Source organism: Topomyia yanbarensis, chromosome 2 (genome assembly GCF_030247195.1).
Source record: "Topomyia yanbarensis strain Yona2022 chromosome 2, ASM3024719v1, whole genome shotgun sequence".
Lineage (NCBI taxonomy): Eukaryota > Metazoa > Arthropoda > Insecta > Diptera > Culicidae > Topomyia > Topomyia yanbarensis.
The window spans coordinates 101,247,241-101,267,722 of record NC_080671.1 but is presented as its reverse complement, the minus strand read 5'-3'; the positions used below and the strand labels follow the sequence as shown (position 1 = coordinate 101,267,722).

The following is a 20,482-nucleotide window of genomic DNA, read 5'->3' as shown; positions in this document are numbered from 1 at the left end:
TAAGTCGTGACTTTCAGTTCAAGAATACATGAATAATATTCTATTATACTAGGAATCATGGAACAAGTTCACAAATACATGAATAATTCTGCATGGTTTCGTGAAATATTTCACGAACTCGAATGGTAAATCGTAACTAGTATACAGTATACAGTGCGAAAAACCTCTTACACATTTCGAAACAATACTGTACTCAATTATTACATGGCTACTATTCAGCCCGCTGAGTCATTTTCATGTGATCTTTGTGAATCCGACTATGGAATCTAAAACCTGATACGAAACTGCCCAGCAGTGACGCATTTGCGATTTCGAGTTTTCGGTTGTCCCTAGACGAAACTGTGTTTGAGTGACACACGCACTTATTTTTTTGTGCGTAATCTCAGCTTGATTACATCTTTTGCCGATATCGCAACATCCGATCTCACTTAACGATTGTATACTTTGCGAGCCAACATAAATGTTACCGACCCGTCCCTGCGTGTGCAATTCCAAGCTCTTCTACAAAACTTTTTGAGTCGAACAAGTTTGGTATTCCACCAGGGCATGGAATAACAGACTTGCTCGACTCAAAAAGGGATGAGTTTGTGTTATACATGACCTCATCTAAGTCACTCGGTGATTCAACCGTTGGAAAATACTGTCATCAACACCTCTCCATAAAGCAGGCGAATGAGCTCCAAAGCTAAAGCCTAAATAAACAACAAAAGCAACAACCTCTCCATAAAGGTCTCAGCTAGAGGTTCCATCCCGGGAATCCCGGGATTTTTGGCTTTACCGGGATTCCCGAAACCCGGGAAAATGTGTTTTCTCTTTCCATGGATTCGGGAATCCCGGAATTTCTTTTTTTAATTTATTCCAAAAAACTTACATTCTGCAAAAAAAACTGCAGGCAATATCACTATCGGCAAACACTAGTAGTAATTGTAAATTCTACTTTTTCTAATTGCTAACTTATATATTTTTAAAAGTATAATATCTAAGCCTTTCGCAAGTCATTACTAAAAAATGTTCATGTTTTCATGCTAAAATCAAATTGGCCGACTATTACCGCGAAGCATTTCTTTACAGTAGCTTTAGTGGTGCGCAAGATATCTCCGCAACCTATGAACCAATTTTTGGAGTTTTTAAAAGAGATTAGCTACGGAAAACGTCCTGATTTCTTTAAAATATCGATTAGTTTTAGTTTCAAAAATTGGGATGGTTTGTAAAGATATCGTGCTTAACGCAAACGTTATTTTAAATAAGGAAAATTTCCCGAACATCTGCAGAAATATTTGGCCCGTTCAAAGAATGCAATGTTTCGTCCAATGTGTTGAACTGGAATTATAATATAAATTTTATTATATGAATTATACATACATGCATTACAACCGTTGTAGATTATTAGATTTCTCGAAGGTTTCGAAACTTTTTGCTGTTGATACATAAGAACTCCCAGTATGGTGGTCATGATCAGATTCGATTCAAGTTTGTCACACTTAAAGAAGTGTTACATGTATTTTTATTTGCTGCTTTTCTTTTATTTTTGTACTTTTTTGTGTTAGTTTGTTTTGTTATATTTTTTTTAATTTACTATTTAGTTTTGTATTGTGCATGATATAGGGTTTTCATGCCAATTTGAGAAGCATTGATGTTTCACTTAATTTAGTTTTCCCCAGATCATTTTATTAGTAGAGTAGAGTAGGGTCAAGTAGGTCAGGTTTCTTTGACGAGCTCATGTGATAGTATTTTTGCGCTGATTTTGAAGAACAAGCACTCGTTGGAACGGTTATACATCTGGCAACGTTTTGGCAATAATGGTTTTATGCCTGACAAAATATTTTTCAAGCTAAATCCAATAAGGCGAAGGTACGTTTTTCGATGCTTTTAAAATCTAGGGGTATGATAGGTGTCGATATGTACGAGCTTAAATTAAACATTGTACATGCCTAGACAATAAGTGGTTTAACTTTTATTTATTAAAAAAAATATTATTTCAAAATAATAACACAAATAATAAATGCAATCCATTGACGTTATTCAGATAAGAAAATGAGGAAGTTGCAAATGATGTGAAAAATTATAAAACCGCGGAAGGAAATGTTGAAAAGAAAAAAGGTTTTTTAGCAGCTGCGCCTGGCTTTGTACTTGCGGATAACTTCTTCGGTGTCTTCGTCGCCGCCAAAGTGTGGAATTAATGTTGTGCATTCCGGCTCACGTGGTTACTTAGCTGTGCGATGATCACGTTAGCGCTAAAGATCATTTTTGACATTGAAAATGTCTTACTGCACTATCTGGGGCAGGGTGTCATTCTAAAATCTAAAATCAAACGATGTCACGTTTTTGCGTCACTATTTTGAACGCTAATAACTTTGTTATTTATGAACGGATTTCCATCTGGTTATCACCAAATATTTCGGAATTAACTGAAATTATGATGCATTGCTATAGTGTTTTTGTATTTGAATAGTACACTATTGAAAAACAAGCAAAAATGAACAGACCTCGAAAACGTGAAAACTCCCATACATCAGTCAGTCTATCTCCGGCAGTGGCATCAATAGGGAGCAGCTTAGTGATTCAAACGAACACGAAAAGTTATAAATAAATGTGCCGTGTGCCTGTTTGAATCAGTTGTTGCTCTTTTGCCAGACAAATAACATCGTGCCTATAGCGTCTCGTACGACAGATTTGAGCACCCAGCACACTACGCTTCTATGAATGACGTCATCCGCGACTATTTAAAGAATATCATTTCTCGAGCGACATCATTCTCCCGTCGAACGTAGGGCCGTAAAGAACAGCAGTAGCAATCATGCATGTTGACAATGCGCTGCGATGAGTGCTGCATTTGATCACTGCTACCGCTGGGGGTGATCCGATGTAAATAGCGCGCGGCTGGAAGAGTTGGCAAACCTCAGTTGAAGCTGACTAATTGTTCCATTCTGCATGTTATTGTTAAATTAAAAGCCCTTTTAAGGGCTATAACAAACAATGAAGAACAAATTTGAATATTTCCAATCATTGACAGCGATAATCCAATTGCGCAGTTCATATTCGTTATTTGTTGCTTGCATGCGCGCAAGCAATCTGAAATTTGCAACAATCTGTTATTTGTTTAAATTTATCCTTCCGAAACAGTACAAAAATGTGCAGCTACTTAAAGTACATTTCCAGGCTGAAATTGGTGAAAACCTGTGATTTATTAAAAATAATCTTTCGGAAACATAATCCAAAATTCTGCAATGTTTCAGAAAATTGGAGGATGTGGCAACACTGCCAACTAGCGAAAGCCGTACCAAAAAGAATCCGCAAATTTTTGTTCGCTATTCTGCATGAAGGCAGTCCTTCCATCAACAATGCGAAAGTGATAAAAGCCGATGTCACGTTTCAAGCTATCAGTATTTCATATTAGATTCTGAAGAGAAAGGTTGTTTCTTTTTATTTCGAAATATTTATCTGATGTAAGTAGCGTGAGAAGGCAAACCTTGTTTTGCAGCTAATTGTTCCATTCTGCATGTTATTTTTGTTAAAACAAAAGCCCTTAGTTAGTTTAGTACTTTTCATTCCATAGCACGCGTGTTTGTGGATTCCACAAAAAGTCCTTTTCAAGATTCCACCAATGGACTCCAAATATAGAACATTTCAGAGTTAATGTTAATTAAACCACCGAATATATAAAGATACATATGTTAAACTTTCTTCGTTTACGAATAGTTTGAGTTATGACTAGTTATTTTTCTATCGTACTTGCAAACATTTAATTTGATAGCAGGTATTTAAAGATAGATGTAAGATTTTGTTTGTGAGCATCATTAATTTATGTTCCCATTTCGTGGATTTAAATAAAACTTTTTTAAAACTTGAATTTGTCAGGTTATCGATTTTAATTTAAAAATTCAACAATTATCTCTAGTGAAGAATAGCATGCCTGTGTGTAGTTCTGAAACAGTCGATGGCATTAAGGGGTTTTAATTTGGCCACGGATAATATTGCTTGCTCATAAAACTGGCTGCATTTTTAATGTCATCGTGGTCGTGTCTTGTACACAACCCTTAAATTTTTTATTCCTTTTCCTTCTCTTTTTCGATTGAAGCAAATCAACAGCAGCTTAAACTATTATATTATTAGCTTGAAATATCTGACGCGCTTTCATTGCTGACGAGCACTTTCCTTTCACACGAGCACGTAATGTTTGGAACGGAACCTTGAATAGTTTAGATGCCGATCGAATACTGGTCTCATCTTGAACAGATGCAATTGCGTTCTTTTTGTTCGCTTCATTTCATTTTGGCGTTTTTTGCATGAAATTACACACAATTTTCTGGTCAAAAATTAAAATTTACATTATAGTAGTGACCTGTAGTGCCCGCCAAACGACTGACCTATCGTGCCCTAAGCGTTTGTTTCATGTTGATGTCCGTATTTTTCTCAAAAACATGAATACCAAAAAACCAATACAATTTTTACGTAAGAAAAAAATCAGTTGACATTTTGTTACATTGATTAAATGTACTGTACTTAGGACGAAAGACAATGTGTTTTCGTAGAACAACACGCGAAAACATAAACGACCCCGCAACTAATATAACTGATCCACGGTAACAACCGAAATGACAATCGTCAACGATGTTCTCTACCGTGTATCTAACTCACGCAACACGAGCGACCTATGCAATGATATAGCAAAGATAATGCCCTATACCCATTGTACCCCCACACCTATTTGACCCAATTCTACTCTATATGAGTACTCCTCGTACCTTAACGATTAACTGAATAAATATTTTTTCCTGAATTTGGGAACGTTTTTCCTAAAAAAAATCGCACTTTTTAAGCTCTATAAATTGTATTAAAAAATACTCATCTACAAAACATTTTTTTTTCGAGAGATGTCCTATTGGACCTGTAGAGCTAGCTTCTCGGACAGACTCCCCATCAGAATCACACACTACAATCGTAGACGAGACAGGCAATGTCGCCCACTAAAACACTGCCTAAAAACCAATTACAGCGGGCCGTGATTCTGAATGTGATATTCATTGTACGGTTCAGATATGTGCGGGCGTAGAGACTTCGCAATTGCGTGTATCATCGCGAAGGGCTCGACCATTTCAATGTTAACGTGTTCGATCGCATGTGCGTTTGTATGTCGGGTGTGCTAATGCGTGTATGCAACTTCGCGTGTATAAATTCTATTTTATAACCGTGTGCCTTTCGCATATTCGCGTGTGTTCTTGAATGGTCACGCGGACCGTCATTCCGATATTTAGTTTTCGGTGTACGGTTCACATTCTGACAGGGAGTGAGTTACCCCATATCACTAGAGTTCCCGGTCATGTCGCCATGGAACGTGTTGTCCAGTGGATATGAGAGCTTTCTCTTTTTAATTGGTCCAATTGAAGGCATGGACTTTGTCTGCTGATACCAATGATAGACTTCCGGAAGTGACCGATTCACGATCGGGACAAACTATGCCAAAAATAGTCCCGTCAATAGAATGATGCATTATTATTATGAAAAATGTGAAATAATTGACTTTTCCATGTCTAGAAAGCAAACTAAATTTTAATTTATCCGTAGAAATAATGTATGGTATATGAGTAAATATTGTAATACCATTATATGTAGTTTAGTTTGACCAAACTAAATAAATAGATATTGAGGACGATGATCCCATTGTATTGATTTATAGATTCTACTAGTCACAACACTTTAGTTGCTCTTCGTGATTGCCTTTCGATGTCGTTGTTTTCAAACTTGGTAGCAACATTAAGTTAATTATGATTGATTGACTAATATGTGAACAAAATCACGACTGTTAATCCTATTGTCACTGTGTATGTTTCTGCATGTCAGTACAAGTGTATATATTGCGTGGATAAGTGAGCTCGTATCTCAGTAAACCCGCTGTTTTATTTGAGCCTGTACGGAAAATAGGGCCACCTTGTTCCCAGTTTGACCGTTCAGACTCGCTAATTTTATAGGGAGTTTCAATGTTCGGCATAACCTGTAGACAATATTCGTTTGCAATGACGAGGTTATTTATAGGGAAATTCTTCAGAACCGCAGGGTGTCCTGTTAAGTTTCCAGATAACCATTGTTTATAACGAGTTAATTTCAATGCGCTTTTTACTGTCAGTGTTTTACCGTCTGATGAAGCGGAAGGAGTACTTCGCATGGCACCGGTTATCACTCCGCAAGCAAGCTTTTGAGGTTTATTTTGAGGTTTAACTAGCTTTTTTTAGTTAATCTCCCTTTTGTTTTAGGCCACCAAACTAGCGAGGCATATGTTATTCTTGGTTTGACAATTGTGGAGTATAACCAGTGCACAATACTAGGTCAAAGAGCACTAGCGGCCTTACTTATAACCTGTTGCATGTGTGCATTCCAGTTTAGTTTTTTATCTACACGCTCATTCAAAACTACTCAAAATTTGAGTTGCTTCCACTCAATTTCAAAAGCAGAAGCAATATGTCAAAAAATGAGTTTCGATTTGAGTAGAAGTAACTCAACTCATGTGTAGTCATTAAATTTTTAAGCTGTTGGGTAAAAAAAACTTTGTATAGGTGCATGAACGGGACGTTAACCAAAAATTAAAAAAGACCTAGCAGTACAAAGAAACGGCGAGAAAACATTCAGAAACTGAAAGGTAAGTTTCTATAAGCTTAGTTGGTGTATTGAAATGATATTCTTTCATTTTTTTGTAGCTCCTGCCGTTACTACGAGCTCAGGTTCAGAACGAAAGAAAGTGGAGAAAAGATCTCGAAATAGATTTTTAGACATAGCCATAACGCCAAAGGATTCAGGTTAGTGAAGTTTTCTGTTAGTATTATTAGACTTACGGAATGGTAATTTTCCGTATATGACCTTTGAGTAAAAAGTACTCAAAGTTGGAATCTTCATCCCGAACTCAAAACTGAGTAAACAACAAAAACTCATCTTTTGACTATGTCTCGACAAACATATGATTACGGCCTAAAAGCCAACTGTCAAAATCCACTTTGAATGGAAATTCCAGGCAAACCGTTACTAGTCGAACACAGTTCACAACAGTTTATGAAAGAGAAAACTTTTCTCTTTCGTTTACTACCAACATCTGTGATTGGCGTGTAACGGTTTGTCGGGAATTTCCATTCAAAGTGGATTTTGACAGTTGGCTTTTAGGCCCTAATCATATGTTTGTCGAGATGTGCACTTTTTATGAAATTGAGTGGCTGGCTACTCACTTTTGAGTTATTCTTAATGAGCGTGTAGTATCAATCCCAGATACTTTACCTCAGATGATATTTCAATTACTGTTCCGTTGAGTAAAAGTGTTGATATGGAATATTTCCTTTTTCGAGTAAATGGGATTATGATTGTTTTGGAGGGATTTATGGATTGGAGTGTGTATCTTCGTCGCGAGCGGTTGACTCTCGTAGAGCTCCCTTCGAGTCAGTTGGTTTTCATCATTTTCGGCACAGTTTACTGCCTCCCGGCTGTCAAAAGTGTGAATAGCGGTGCAATTCAACGATTATACAAAGTGAGGTGGTTTATAACGGCATTTTTCGGCATATTTTCGACTGACGCGAGTGGTGACAGTTTGAAAAGGGATCTTTTCCTCGCATTACGGGCCGTCGATTCCCGATGCAAGGACAATAAATGTGCACAGAGAGCATCTAGAGGCACAGTGTATATTCTGAAAATAGTGAAGGATGGTTTTTCATAGAAGGGGATTCGATCCGAAAAGTGAAAAAATGCGGCAATAAGAAAAATTGGCATATTCAAATAATTGGCGTTTCACCGGCGACTAGTGACTACCAGGTGTCGCCCTAAAATTCTTCGCCCGAAAAATAGGTGGCAAACCAGCCGGTCGTTGCTCAGCTATTTTCGTCCGCGTCCCGTCACCTATTTTTTATTGTGTGTTTCATCGGCGGTGCTATCTTTGAAAATGGGCCGCCTTGGATATTCAACTGTTTTTTTGCGATCTTATTTTATTGCAAATGAGTAGAGGTTTTGATTCTTTTATATTCGGAATTGCAGATATTTTGTCGCATGTAAATTTTGGGTGCATGTTGATGTGATGGCACTGTAAGGGAACACGTATCCGCCGGTCGGCCAACTTTTCTTAGGACTGAGCAAACTAATTTCTATGTTTGTTTAGGATTTGTTTTATCAACGGGGGAACTGATCCACAGAGCATTCAATGTGCTTAGGGAAAACACATGGCCTTATTTGAGTGGAATATTGACTTCAATCATGTAAAAGGTTTGAGAATTTGGTTTGAGTATTGAGAAGCGACCGGATCTAGCTGAGAAGACAATACCGTAAAAATGAATAGTTGTGAGGAGGTCGGCTCCAATGGGACTTTGATTTGACTGGTATCGATCATCGCGGGTCAATACGTACTGAAAATTCGCCGCGTCTGTTTTAATGAATCTAATTTCAAGTTCCGTTATTGGTAACAAGCTCATGCATCAGGTTAACGATCCTCTGTATTTCCGTTCAATGTTCGTTATAATAGTTCGATATAATAGTGATTCGGCCCATTAGGTAGATAAGATTAGCTTTTCTAAGCAATACTCCCACGGTCGGCTGCGTGGAGTTAAAATTGCTTTTGTTTAGAAAATATAGGATACTCTCGGTAGCCGGCTACCCAGAGCAATTATTACATGACAACGCTATTGGCACACTTACTAACAACTTTCCCCTTCCCGTGATACATGTGGAGATGCAGAGGATTCCTCGGTCTCTAGTAGCAACATGTATCGGACTAACATTCCTTCCTTTCCCAGAAGATGTGCATTCGGACGTGGCCGGCGTCGGTATTGATCAGCATGCAGGGATCAATATAGATTGTACAATGTGGCTCATCATGTTATTCCCAAGTATGTTGTTCCAATCAACATTTTGCAACCTAATTTGGTTCTGGTCAATAACGGAGTAGCAACTACGGGCGATCTCCTATGCTTATGCTTATGATTGTTTTGGAGGGATTTATGTTTAGGCCACCCTTTTTACACCAATTCAATGTGAAGTTTAATGCAGATTGCATTCTATTTGAAATTACAGTGTCAAATTTTTCCCTCACAAGGATCACACCATCATTTGCACATCCAATCACTTCCTATCCCATTTCAGTTAATGATTTCAATAGTTCGTCTACAACCAATGACCACAATAAGGGCGATAGAACTCCGCCTTGAGGGCATCCCTTATTTGTTTTCATTGTCAGTGTCCTGTTTCCAAGCGTGCTAGTTACTTCACGCTTTATAAGCATCGAGTTGATCCAATTTACTGTGTAGATATCGAACCCATGTTTCCTCATAGCATTTATTATTTTGATAAAAAATCACCAATAGATGCGTTACATATGCTGGTCGGAAAACTGAAGAATTCAAACAAAATAAATTTCACTGGCTGCCTTTCTCTGTTTAGCCTGTTCACGTTTCTATTGTTTGTTGCACGATTGTTAAAAATATCCCGTCACGGTTTTCCGGATTAACAGTGTTCTTAGTACGGAACGCATGGCTTGTATAATAATGAAATTGAGTGTCACTAAAAATACTAATGTATTAAAATGACACTTAAACTAAAACAGCCTTCTTGGCTATATCGTTTTCAGTTTATACTCTGACAGATTTTTAAACGAATGCTACAAATAGGAGTGCAACCTATTCTGAACCTAAATGAAATAAAAAAAAACAATAAAATTGTACATTATAGTAGTATATCATGAGGTACGTATTAAAAGTAAGTATTGGATTATTTAATCAAAGATTGAAAAGATTTCAGGTCCGGTTTGAGTCTAATTAGTATATACCTCCCACATTTTTTGGCAGATTGCGAATTTGCTATCATTTTCACGCTTGTGATTACCATTTTTTAGACAAAGTAACAGTGTCTTACCGGTTCAAAGGTGTAACCGTACTGACGTCAGTAGAAGAAGCTCTATCTAAATCAGTTAATGAAATTTAAAACAGGATTCAAATGCTTCATACTGATAAGAATCACATTTTTGATCATGAGTGTCTGTACCTTATCTATACATACATGCGTCTTCCATTGGGATATGGTCCAAAATGAAACAATATGTGATATAGATTTATAAAATTTGTTTAAATCAATCGTCTACGCGGCTCGTGATTCAATGAACTTTAAGCTGTTGGTGCGGTAGTATTTCGTACCACCAGTGCTGGGAAAATCATAATCAAAAAAAAAAATCAAACCGCAATCATGGCTGATAATTATCGCTTACGATTTTTTCGAAAATTCTCACTGCCGATAAAATCATGCCGTGATCACTCTCTTAACTATCAAAAGATCATCTCACAAAAATCACTACCGATTTTTTCTTGCTCTCTATCAGTGGTGATTTTGATCTGTGGTTGAATTTGATAATTGAGAGGGTGATCACGGCATGATTCTATCTGCAGCGAGTAATTCGGAAAAAATCACAAGTGAGCATTATCAGCCATGATTGCGATTTGATTTAATTCTTGGATCATTGATCATTATCTATTTTCGAACTTAATGCACGGTTAAATAAAACAACCTGCAGAATAAGTTCTTTTAACTTACTTTTGAGTTGTGCGTCTCTTTCGCACTTATTAGTGTTGTCAAAAACAAAACGAGAGATTCGACTCAGTTGAGGTCTTCCGTGGAGGAAGGTACTTTTGAGTTGTTTGGGGTGAACTCAAAATTAGGAAAATTCAACTTAAATTTGAGTATAAAAAACCTATCAATGAGTTGTAATTTTTGCCGTGGTTAAATGGAAACTACCTTCAACACGGTTTACTTAATAAGTTCCCCCACGATACCACGAGATTGAGTCAAAGGAACTCAATTTTAGGTAGTTTTTCGTTTCCGTGTGGATATGTTAGGGGTGTCAATGAGCCAAGCTGAAATTTTTTTTAACTTTTTGGGAAAGTGTTTTATATTGAAAGGCAAGTTGAGGGCTGTTGAAAATCAATAGTTTTGGACATTTTCAATGCACAGGGGGGGTCCGCCGATGTGTCAAAATGGAATTATTTTCGATTTTTTGGGAGTGTTTTATATTGAAAGGCAAGTTGAGGGCTGTTGAAAATCAATAGTTTTGGACATTTTCAATGCACAGGGGGGGTCCGCCGATGTGTCAAAATGGAATTATTTTCGATTTTTTGGGAGTGTTTTATATTGAAAGGCAAGTTGAGGGCTGTTGAAAATCAATAGTTTTGAACATTTTCAATGCACAGGGGGTCCGCCGATGCATCAAAATGGAATTTTTTCAACTTTTTGGGAAAGGGTTTTTATATTGAAAGGCAAGTTGAGGGCTGTTGAAAATCAATAGTTTTGGACATTTTCAATGCAGAGGGAGGGGTCCGCCGATGTGTCAAAATGGATTTTTTTTTTCAACTTTTTGGGAAAGTGTTTTATATTGAAAGGCAAGTTGAGGGCTGTTGAAAACAATAGTTTTGGACATTTTCAATGCACTGGGGGGTCCGCCGATGCATCAAAATGGATTTTTTTTCAACTTTTTGGGAGTGTTTTATAGTGAAGGGCAAGTTGTTGGCAGGTAAAAATCAATTGTTGACATTTTAAATGAACTTGGGGTCTGTCAATGTATTACAAATATTAAACAGTAGGCTTTTGATAAATGTTTAAGCAAAGGATACAGACCTCGAACAAATTTTCAAAGTAGATTTGTTTTTAAAAAGATGATTTTTTCACTATGTGAAGGACGAGGTTCTATAATTGGCAAAATAGTAAATCCTTTCTGGAGCATATTTTTCTTGTCTTAGAGATGCAAAATTAGCAAAAACCAAAAAATCATTTATTTTAAATTTTGCGCTGGAAGACCCCCTTAAGGGAAATTTTTACGAAATAATCCGAAAGGATTACAAGGCTATGTCTAGGGACGATAGAAGAATATTTTAATAGCTTCGATTTATTAAAAAGAAAGAAAAAATAATAGAGGCGTGCGCCCCGCCGCGCAGTGGCCGGAGGCTGGCCAAAACCTCAAAAATTTATTTTTGAAACATTGATATTTTATATTTTTCCTAAATTTCTCATGTTTTGAATAATGTATATTCGAAATTTTATGATCATTGGATAAGAACACGATTTTTAACACGAGTTTAAACGTACCAAAGTCCGGATTTTTTAATGATTTTCATTTCCGAAACCACCATTGCTCCGTTCACTTCAAATGCATGTTGCTCTTTTAATTTTGGTCCGATTTTAGCACAACTAGTTTCATTGTGTAGAGAAACTAAAGAACTTGGTTAGCGAGTAAAATACATTTGGTAAATTTGCTTGGAACTATGACTTTTTAGTTTAAATATGTTTAAGGTGGTCAGATCAAAAATACTTTGTTCACTAATGTATTCTGTACAAATTTCGGAATCATTTCGGAACGGTCACATAGTATACGTTCTATGTGAAATTACCTCTACTTTTCGAATAGCATGGTCTCGTTCTGCGCCTAGCTGCGCAAAAAGGTTTAAGGAGATTTTGAAGCTTTGTTGCTGCTATGGAGACACGTGGTGTTTTGTGTAAAATAGTTAGACAATCTACAGTAAACCAACACGTTCAACAGTGGTTTTTAAGTAGTGTTCTTCATTTTTTATGATATTGTTTACATTGGCGAACAGTAACGGAAAATCTATCATGAAAACGGGATCATATTTATAAGAAAGGTTCAATGACACTGTATGGAAAAATGCATTTAATATTTTACGACTTTTGACGTCAAAAATGAGCTCAGCACCTCAAAATTAGCTTAAATTGTGATTTTCAGCCAAATTAGGTAACATTTGAGGTTTTGTCCGACTTTTGTTTGAAGAGCCGCCACTGTGCTGCGTACCACTACACTTTGAGTTCTTCTTGGTAATACGATAAAACTTTTGAGAATACATATATCGGTCACTTCAAATCGAAAATTTGGGACCAAAAAATCGAAAAAAAATAAAACCGTTTACCTACGCAAGAACAAGATACATGACAATAGCCGAATGTAACAAAGTATCGTGGTAGAAATGATCCACTATTTAATATGTCCAAATTACAACAACCTTCTCAAATCAGTGTCTCAATGAACTCTTTCGTTTATTATTTTGATGCGAAAACATGTTATTAGTTTGTTTTCGAGATTTCAACCCAACGCACGCCGAAGCCAACTGTCTGGTGCGTAACATTGAACGAAGACACTGGATTAGGATTTTATCAGACCTTGCAGCGAGTGTGATAAGCTGCGTCGCAAACGATACTGGCCGTGTAGCAAATCCGTTCGTAAAAGTAGTGTGATTAGTATTATCTTTTCATGGGTCTCTAGCCGTGCCGCGTAATTCTTGCACTGGCGTTAGTGCTAAAGGTCTTCTGAAAACAGATATGATAGGTATGTCTTCAATTCCGTGGTGAGGATTAAATTTGGCTGTTTAAATCTTCCGGAAGTCGCGCAAATGGCGCGCTGAACGAGTAGCTGCTGGTGCCCAAAACCGATTTCGCTAGATTTTCAAAGCGGTGTGCACTCAGTGCACTAGCGTGAGTGACAGTTGAAACACAAAATTCCCGTTGTTTTGATTCGATGCACATAGTGCACCGCTAGTAAAACACGTGAAATAACTGAAAACACGCTAATGCATACCCGTAATAATAATTCATAACATTTGTACAACACAATACATGCAGTGTGACAAACAAATTCCAATTGTTGTTTATGTCGTGCCGTGTTACTCTACCAGAACAATAATTAAACTGTAGTGACCAAAGGTACGCCCCTTTCCGTAATCCGCTCTCGCCGTTCAAAACAACAGACCTGCTGTTGGCCCTTGAACGCGACATTCGGTGCCAGCGAGAAGGCTGATATTCAGGCTGTTTTTGAAAGTAAGCAACCGAAACGAACTCAACTTGGAGACGGTTGGTGGTAGTAAAACTCTTGTCTTCTGCCATATAAACCATCAAAAATAAGCGATCGCATGTGCGGTGCTGCCTGAGGTCACACAGCCTTCAAACTTGTTTGCGCTATCCTATTCACCACAAACATTTGGCGCGCTGTGGTGTGGAAGGCAGCCGAAAAGGTTTGATTCCGATTCAGAATGTTATTGGTGTCTGTTTTGGCTAACATTACGTAAAGCATCATCACCATCGGCGGCTAATCGAAAACAAACTCGTTTTTCGTGCTTTGGTGGTTGCGTTACCTTTAAAGGGTTCCCCGAAATCAAAACCCACGGATAAGCTTACGTTTATATGGGAGGGAAAGAAATGCATTTTGATTGGTGGATCCGAAGTAGTGACAGCCTATTACAAAATGCAGCAACAACTCAGATGAAATAGTAAGCATCATGGTCAACAACAATCGGATGGAGTTGCAGCACCCTCGTGAGTTTACGTGGTAAAAAAACTAGGGACAACACGTTCCAAATATTTTTTCGTATTTTTTCCATTTTATCGACACCTCTACTTGTACCTTGTTGTTCAGTGTAATATGTACGATCATGTACTGGAATTAAGAATGGAGAAGTAAAAAGATCTGATCTATTCAGATAAAATATTTAAAACTATCCAGACACTGAAACTTAAGGCTACAGATTACAATCATACATTATTGTAAAAATTGCATTGAACCCCTTCAAGTCTACGTCTTTTGCTGTCAATTTGAGGAGATCCTATACGAATGCATGTCAAATATACTTAATGAATTACAAACTCATTTGTGTGCGACAATTCACACTGGCACATGGTTACCCCATACTGAAGATTAAGTATATCGGAATGTGATTTCACGTGTTTCAATCAGCTACAATGTACGATGCTAACAATAGATCCCAGCAAAAAGCCCACTATTATTACACCAACCTTTTGTCCAGCGCACGAATGCAATCATTATCAGCAACGGGCCAACGTATGAACGACAACAGTAAGGGCTGACGCCAGATATAGGTTTTTACAAGCTTAACCCCACACTAGATTTGCCATTCAAACTAGTTTGCCTTATTAGCAAAAGCTGGCTGTATGCGACGCTCATTCAAAGCAATTTCCGTAAACAAGCTTGTGGTATAATGCTATTCAGTGAACTTCGAACTCGATTGCTGGACCTTAGTTTATATTGATCTATATAAAATTTACTGTTGACAACTAATTGTCAGTCATTTTTATTTTACTTTTTGTTCGAATATACGTGTTTATTGAATACAGCACAAAGTAATGTTACGCCTTCTCAAAGTGGTTTTTACATTAAAAAACCTGTTTTAATCCACCTAGAGGTGCAATTGTGCCTTTCTCATTTCTCCAAACTATGATTTAATAGCTGGTTCGTACAATATAACATTATGGAAATGTTTTTCATTTTATTACACTTGGTAAGTATATATATAAGAGCACCTTTTTGCATTCATCGCGGTATCGGTTTGAATCGGAGTTTTCTATGTGATCGCACTCCACAACCCGTAACTCCGGAGCCGAAGTCGGATGGAGATGGAATTTAATATCAGTTTCCGGGGACGCAACACCTTTCATTTCAGACTAAGTTTATCAAATCAGTCTAGCCATTTTCGAGAAACCAATATAACCGTTATTCTGAATTTGGATGCTTCCGGATCCGTCGATGGTGGTCAGTGTGGCCAAACAGACTTTGAATGACTGTTGATGACCTAGATCTACAAATTCAACAGTTGTGTTTACATTTTGGAAAAAAATCACCTTTTCACATTCATCGCAGAATACGCAGAATCTTCAACTCGTAATCTGGAACAAGATGTCGGTTGAAAATGAAATTCAATAGCAACCTATGGGAATATTAAACCTTTCATTTGAATCTTAGTTTGTAAAAATCGGTTCAGCCATCTCCGAGAAACCGATGTGAACATTTTGTTAACAAATCCGCACATACACACATACATACACACAGATATTTTGCGATCTCGGGGAAATGAGTCGAATGTTTTATGAGACTCGGCCCTCCGGGCCTCGGTTGGAAAGTCGGTTTTTGGAGCAATTGCATAACCTTTCTATATGAGAAAGTATTTAAATATTTGATTAGCTTAATCAGCATGAGTTCAATGTTATCTTCATGTGATTATATTTTAAAATGTTGGTGGAATGGGTTTGAAAGTGAAGGGAATGGGGGGTTAGTAGAGTGGTAGTGGAGGATGCGTCAGAAATCCTTCATCTTATTTCGGTATACGGGGTGGATGAAGGAAATGCGGGCGTGAGGGTGGTCCAAGGGGAGGGGAGTGACGAAGGAACGTGGTGTAAGGGCAAGGCGTGGGGGGAGGGGTGGCGACGCAATACTCAGCTGAATATTTTTCCTTCCATTTGAGACTTGATTTGAGAAAATCGGTTCAGTCATCACCGAAGAACCGATGTGACTTTAATTGTGGAATATGCCCGGAATTCCGGACTTCCGGAATCGTCGATAGTGGACAATATATTCAAAGAATGTTTGATTGGCAATCAGTGATCTATATCTGCGATTAGAAGTAATTTGGTGACCATTTCAATAGTTTTTAGCCTCTGAGGTATTACGATTGTACCGATTTATATGGGAAATTCCAGTGTATCCTTACTAACACCCCTGTAACTCCGGAAGCAAGAGTCAGAATCGATTGAAATTCAGCAGCAGTCAATGGTATTACTGTATCTTTCATTTGAAATCAAGTTTGTAAAAATCGGTAGAGAATTCGTTGTGGAATGGGTGTGATATTAGCTTAGGAACTTGGCGGGTTCCCCGGGGGCGTCATGAACCGTCATAGGTGGCCAATGTGGTCAAAGCTGCTTTAATTGATCATTAGTGATCCAGACCCGCAAACTAGAGTAATGTTACATCAATTTTAATATGTTTTACATCATTTTAACATCATGGTGGTACAAGTTTATATGGGAATTTGCTGTGTGACCGCACTCTTCAACCCGTAACTCCGAAACCGGAAGTCGGATCGACTAAAAATTCAATAGCAGCTTATGGGAGCGTTATACCTTTCAGATGAAACTAAGTTTGCGAAAATCGGTTCAGCCATCTCTGAGAAAATTGCGTGAGTTTAAATGACACACACATACACACACACATACATACACACACATACATACACACACAGACATTTGCCGATCTCGACGAACTGAATCGAATGGTGTATGACACTCGGCCCTTAGGGCCTCGGGTTAAAAGTCGATTTTTACAGTGCATAGCCTTTCTTTGTATGAGAAAGGCAAAAAGGTGCGAAATCGGAAAAGTGCCAAAAAGTCGATTTTCATAAAAAAAATTTTTTTCGAGATAACATAAAATCTCGACGTTTCATGCATTTTAAAGATGTTTGGCATCAAAAATACGAATTCGATTTCTGAAATTTCATGAGGTCCCCCCTTTGAAAAAAATTGAGTTCCGGCTTATATGGGAATTTCATATGTGACCGGACGATTTAGTCTATATTTCCGGACCCATATAAGCGATCCGTACGAAATTTTATTGACATCTATGGGGATATTATAGCTATCATTTGGGACTAAGTTTGTGAAAATCGGCCCAACCATTTTCGGGAAACTGATGTGAGTTCGTAAATTTTGAAAGATGGCCGGGGCACTTCCGGAACCGTCTATGGTGGTCAATGTAGTCAACGAAAGTTTGGTTGGCCGTCGGTGACCTAGAACAGCAAATTTAAGTTGTTTGAGGTTTTAGCGAAATTTTTACCTTTTTTGCTTTCATCGGAGTATCGGTTAGAATCACAATTTGCTATGTGATCGCTCGCCACAACCTGTAACTCCGGAACCGGAAGTCGGATCGGGATGAAATTAAATAGCCATTTACGGGGACGCAATACCTTTCATTTGAGGCCAAGCTTAGTCGAATCGGTCTAGCCATCTCCGAGAAACCGATGTGACTGTTATTCTGAATTTAGATACTTCCGCCGGGGCTTCCGGAACCGATGATGGTGGCCAATGTGGCCAAATAGACTTTGAATGGATGTTAGTGACCTAATACTACAAATCGAAGCAGTTGTGGTCATATTTTGGAAAAAAATTCACCTTTATACATTCATTGCAGAATTTATTAAAATCGACATTTTCTGCGTGTTCGTACTCATCACCCTGTAATTCCGGAACCGGAAGTCGGATCCATTAGAAATTCAATAGCAGCTTATGGGAACGTTGCACCTTTCATTTGAGACTAAGTTTGTCAAAATCGGTTCAGCCATCTCTGAGAAAAATGAGTGACATTTTTGGTCACATACACACACACATACGCACATACACACACATACATACATACACACATACATACACACACACACACAGACATTTGCCGAACTCGACGAACTGAATCGAATGGTATATGTCACTCGGCCCTCCGGGCCTCCGTTAAAAGTCGGTTTTCAGAGCAATTGCAATACCTTTCTATTGAGAAAGGCAAAATACAACGTATAGCCTTCGTAATTTCAACTAATTTAGTTATTTTAATTGATCATTTCTTCCATCGTTTTTACTTTGGTAATAAAGTGGCTTTCTTGTCCAAATACGAATAATATTTGTCAGCGAATATGAGGTCTAATCTAAGTGAGTTATCTTCGTCCGGAATTGGTACTACAAAATTCCTACTTGTCTCGGTCGAGATTAAACGAGTTCTTAATTTACTCTCAGTCCATACAGTAACCCTTAGCTAAATCCTAATCTAGTCTTTCATATCTACTAATGTGTCCGACCAGGCCGCATACATGACTCGAGTTGTTTTTACTTCCCAGATGAGCTGTCGAATTTTGTGATCCAATCCATTTATGTCAGATGTAAAACGGCATCAAAAAAAATCTGAATAACAATACAATCTCAAATTAAATCTTTCCGTGTTTGAATTATTCAGATAAAGGAATGCGCGCTTCCTCGACGAATAAGTGGCTTATTACAGTACATAGAGGTGTGGATTTGCGGAGTCTACTAAACAACATACACGTGTACGTTTCTCATTTCTACCCGCAACTCACACAAAGAGAACGCAATCAAATCGATCGAAAGTGGGTCAGCGAAAAATTAGGCACGTTGACTGACAAGAGCTGTTTTGCTACGCGGCAATAATTACTTTATTATACTTGCAAAGTATTTTTTTGAGACAAGCTTTATTGGCTTGTATTCGAGCTTACCTGATTTTGCACACACAGCAGGCTATAGAATCCGTCGTGTGATTCCCAGGAACTTTTTTTTTATTTTGCGACAGAAACTTCAGTTTTCACTCTATTTTTGGATAAAAATCACGTTTCATTTGGAGCTAACTTCGTAGCTTTGCACAGGTTTCGGCGCTGCCAATCAAATTATGTATCGCAAGCTTCGATAGGATTTTAATTCCACTATCAGATAAGAATTCTCTGAAAAAAGCAACCAATAACACTATACGATTAATTGCGTGTAAGAAAACTATGCACCGCACTACAGCGAAGTGAGCAACGTCTTAAAACCCAGCTCAAAACGAGACTAATCTGGTAAAAAAATAAACGAAAAGTACATCTACAGAAGAATGTGAACAAAACATAACTGAAAACAGCTGTCAGTAGAAAAGTGACAACCGAAGTGGATCGCCATCTCGCAGAAATAAAAGACAATATTGCGCACTTCCCACCAACCTGGACTCCGCACTTTCGAAGTGCGAGTGATCAAACTGCTACTGAAAACTGCGAGCTGTCAAATCACATGTATTTCAAGTGATAGAGATGGTATTTTCATGGACAGACCAGTCGAGCTAACCAGTCTATGAGAAGAATTCAATAGAAGAATAGTAAGTGCGCAGTGTGGTTAGAATCCAGTTTTTACTGCCACAAGCAATAATTCATTGTAAAGAGGGGTCAGCAAGAAAATTTCAATTTTTTGTGCACTGAAAACATTTTCTTCTGCTGTGATTTTTATGTATTTTCATGCATATACTTCTAGCATAGACATAACACTCAAAAACAAAGCTTCGCCTGCTTTAACGGTCATTTTAAATATATTTGTAGTTGGGACTGTGGCCACATTTGAAATTAAGGCGCCACTGACATATGAACAAGCATATGGGGGATAGACCACTAGTGAAAAATTGTTTCCAAACATGATGGGTAACCCACCAGTAAATGAGTGTTTGGAACCGTGAATAAAAGGTGGAGCTAGTGCTGTGGGAAAGTTGTCGGATCGATGTTTTTTGAGGGAATTCTTTCATAGTGTTATGTCTGTTAGTCTGTGCTTCTAGTAAGCATTCAATGAGTGGATAGACCGGATATGTCCAATGTATAAAGTTTACAGCAGAAGAAACGAGAGGCAGATAGAAAAGTATGCAATCGATGCATAAATAAAATTTTGCGTGTAAGGAAAAGGTATTGTGATTATGGTCATAACTATTTTACTCTTATCTTGTGTTATCGAGTGTAGAGAAACGAAAAGAACCATTTTTTCTGTAACAAGAAGAAATAGGGTAACCAACCAATTTTGGACCCCTAGAGGAAGTGAAATTACGTGAGCGTCAAAAATATTTGCTTGCCTACGTTTTTAATGCAATACATGCACGAGTCTGCTCCAAAATTTCTGTTCT

General features: G+C 37.8%; 1 protein-coding gene across 1 annotated transcript in view; it reads right to left on the bottom strand.

The window, feature by feature from the left end:
- Window positions 1-19,391, bottom strand: part of LOC131679021 (carnitine O-palmitoyltransferase 1, liver isoform) — an 87,665-nt gene extending 68,274 nt beyond the window's left edge. The window contains exon 1 of the mRNA XM_058959536.1: window positions 19,068-19,391. The gene's annotated coding sequence lies outside the window, so the exon portion shown is untranslated. The remainder of the gene's footprint in view (window positions 1-19,067) is intronic.
- Between the last annotated feature and the right edge of the window lie 1,091 nt (window positions 19,392-20,482).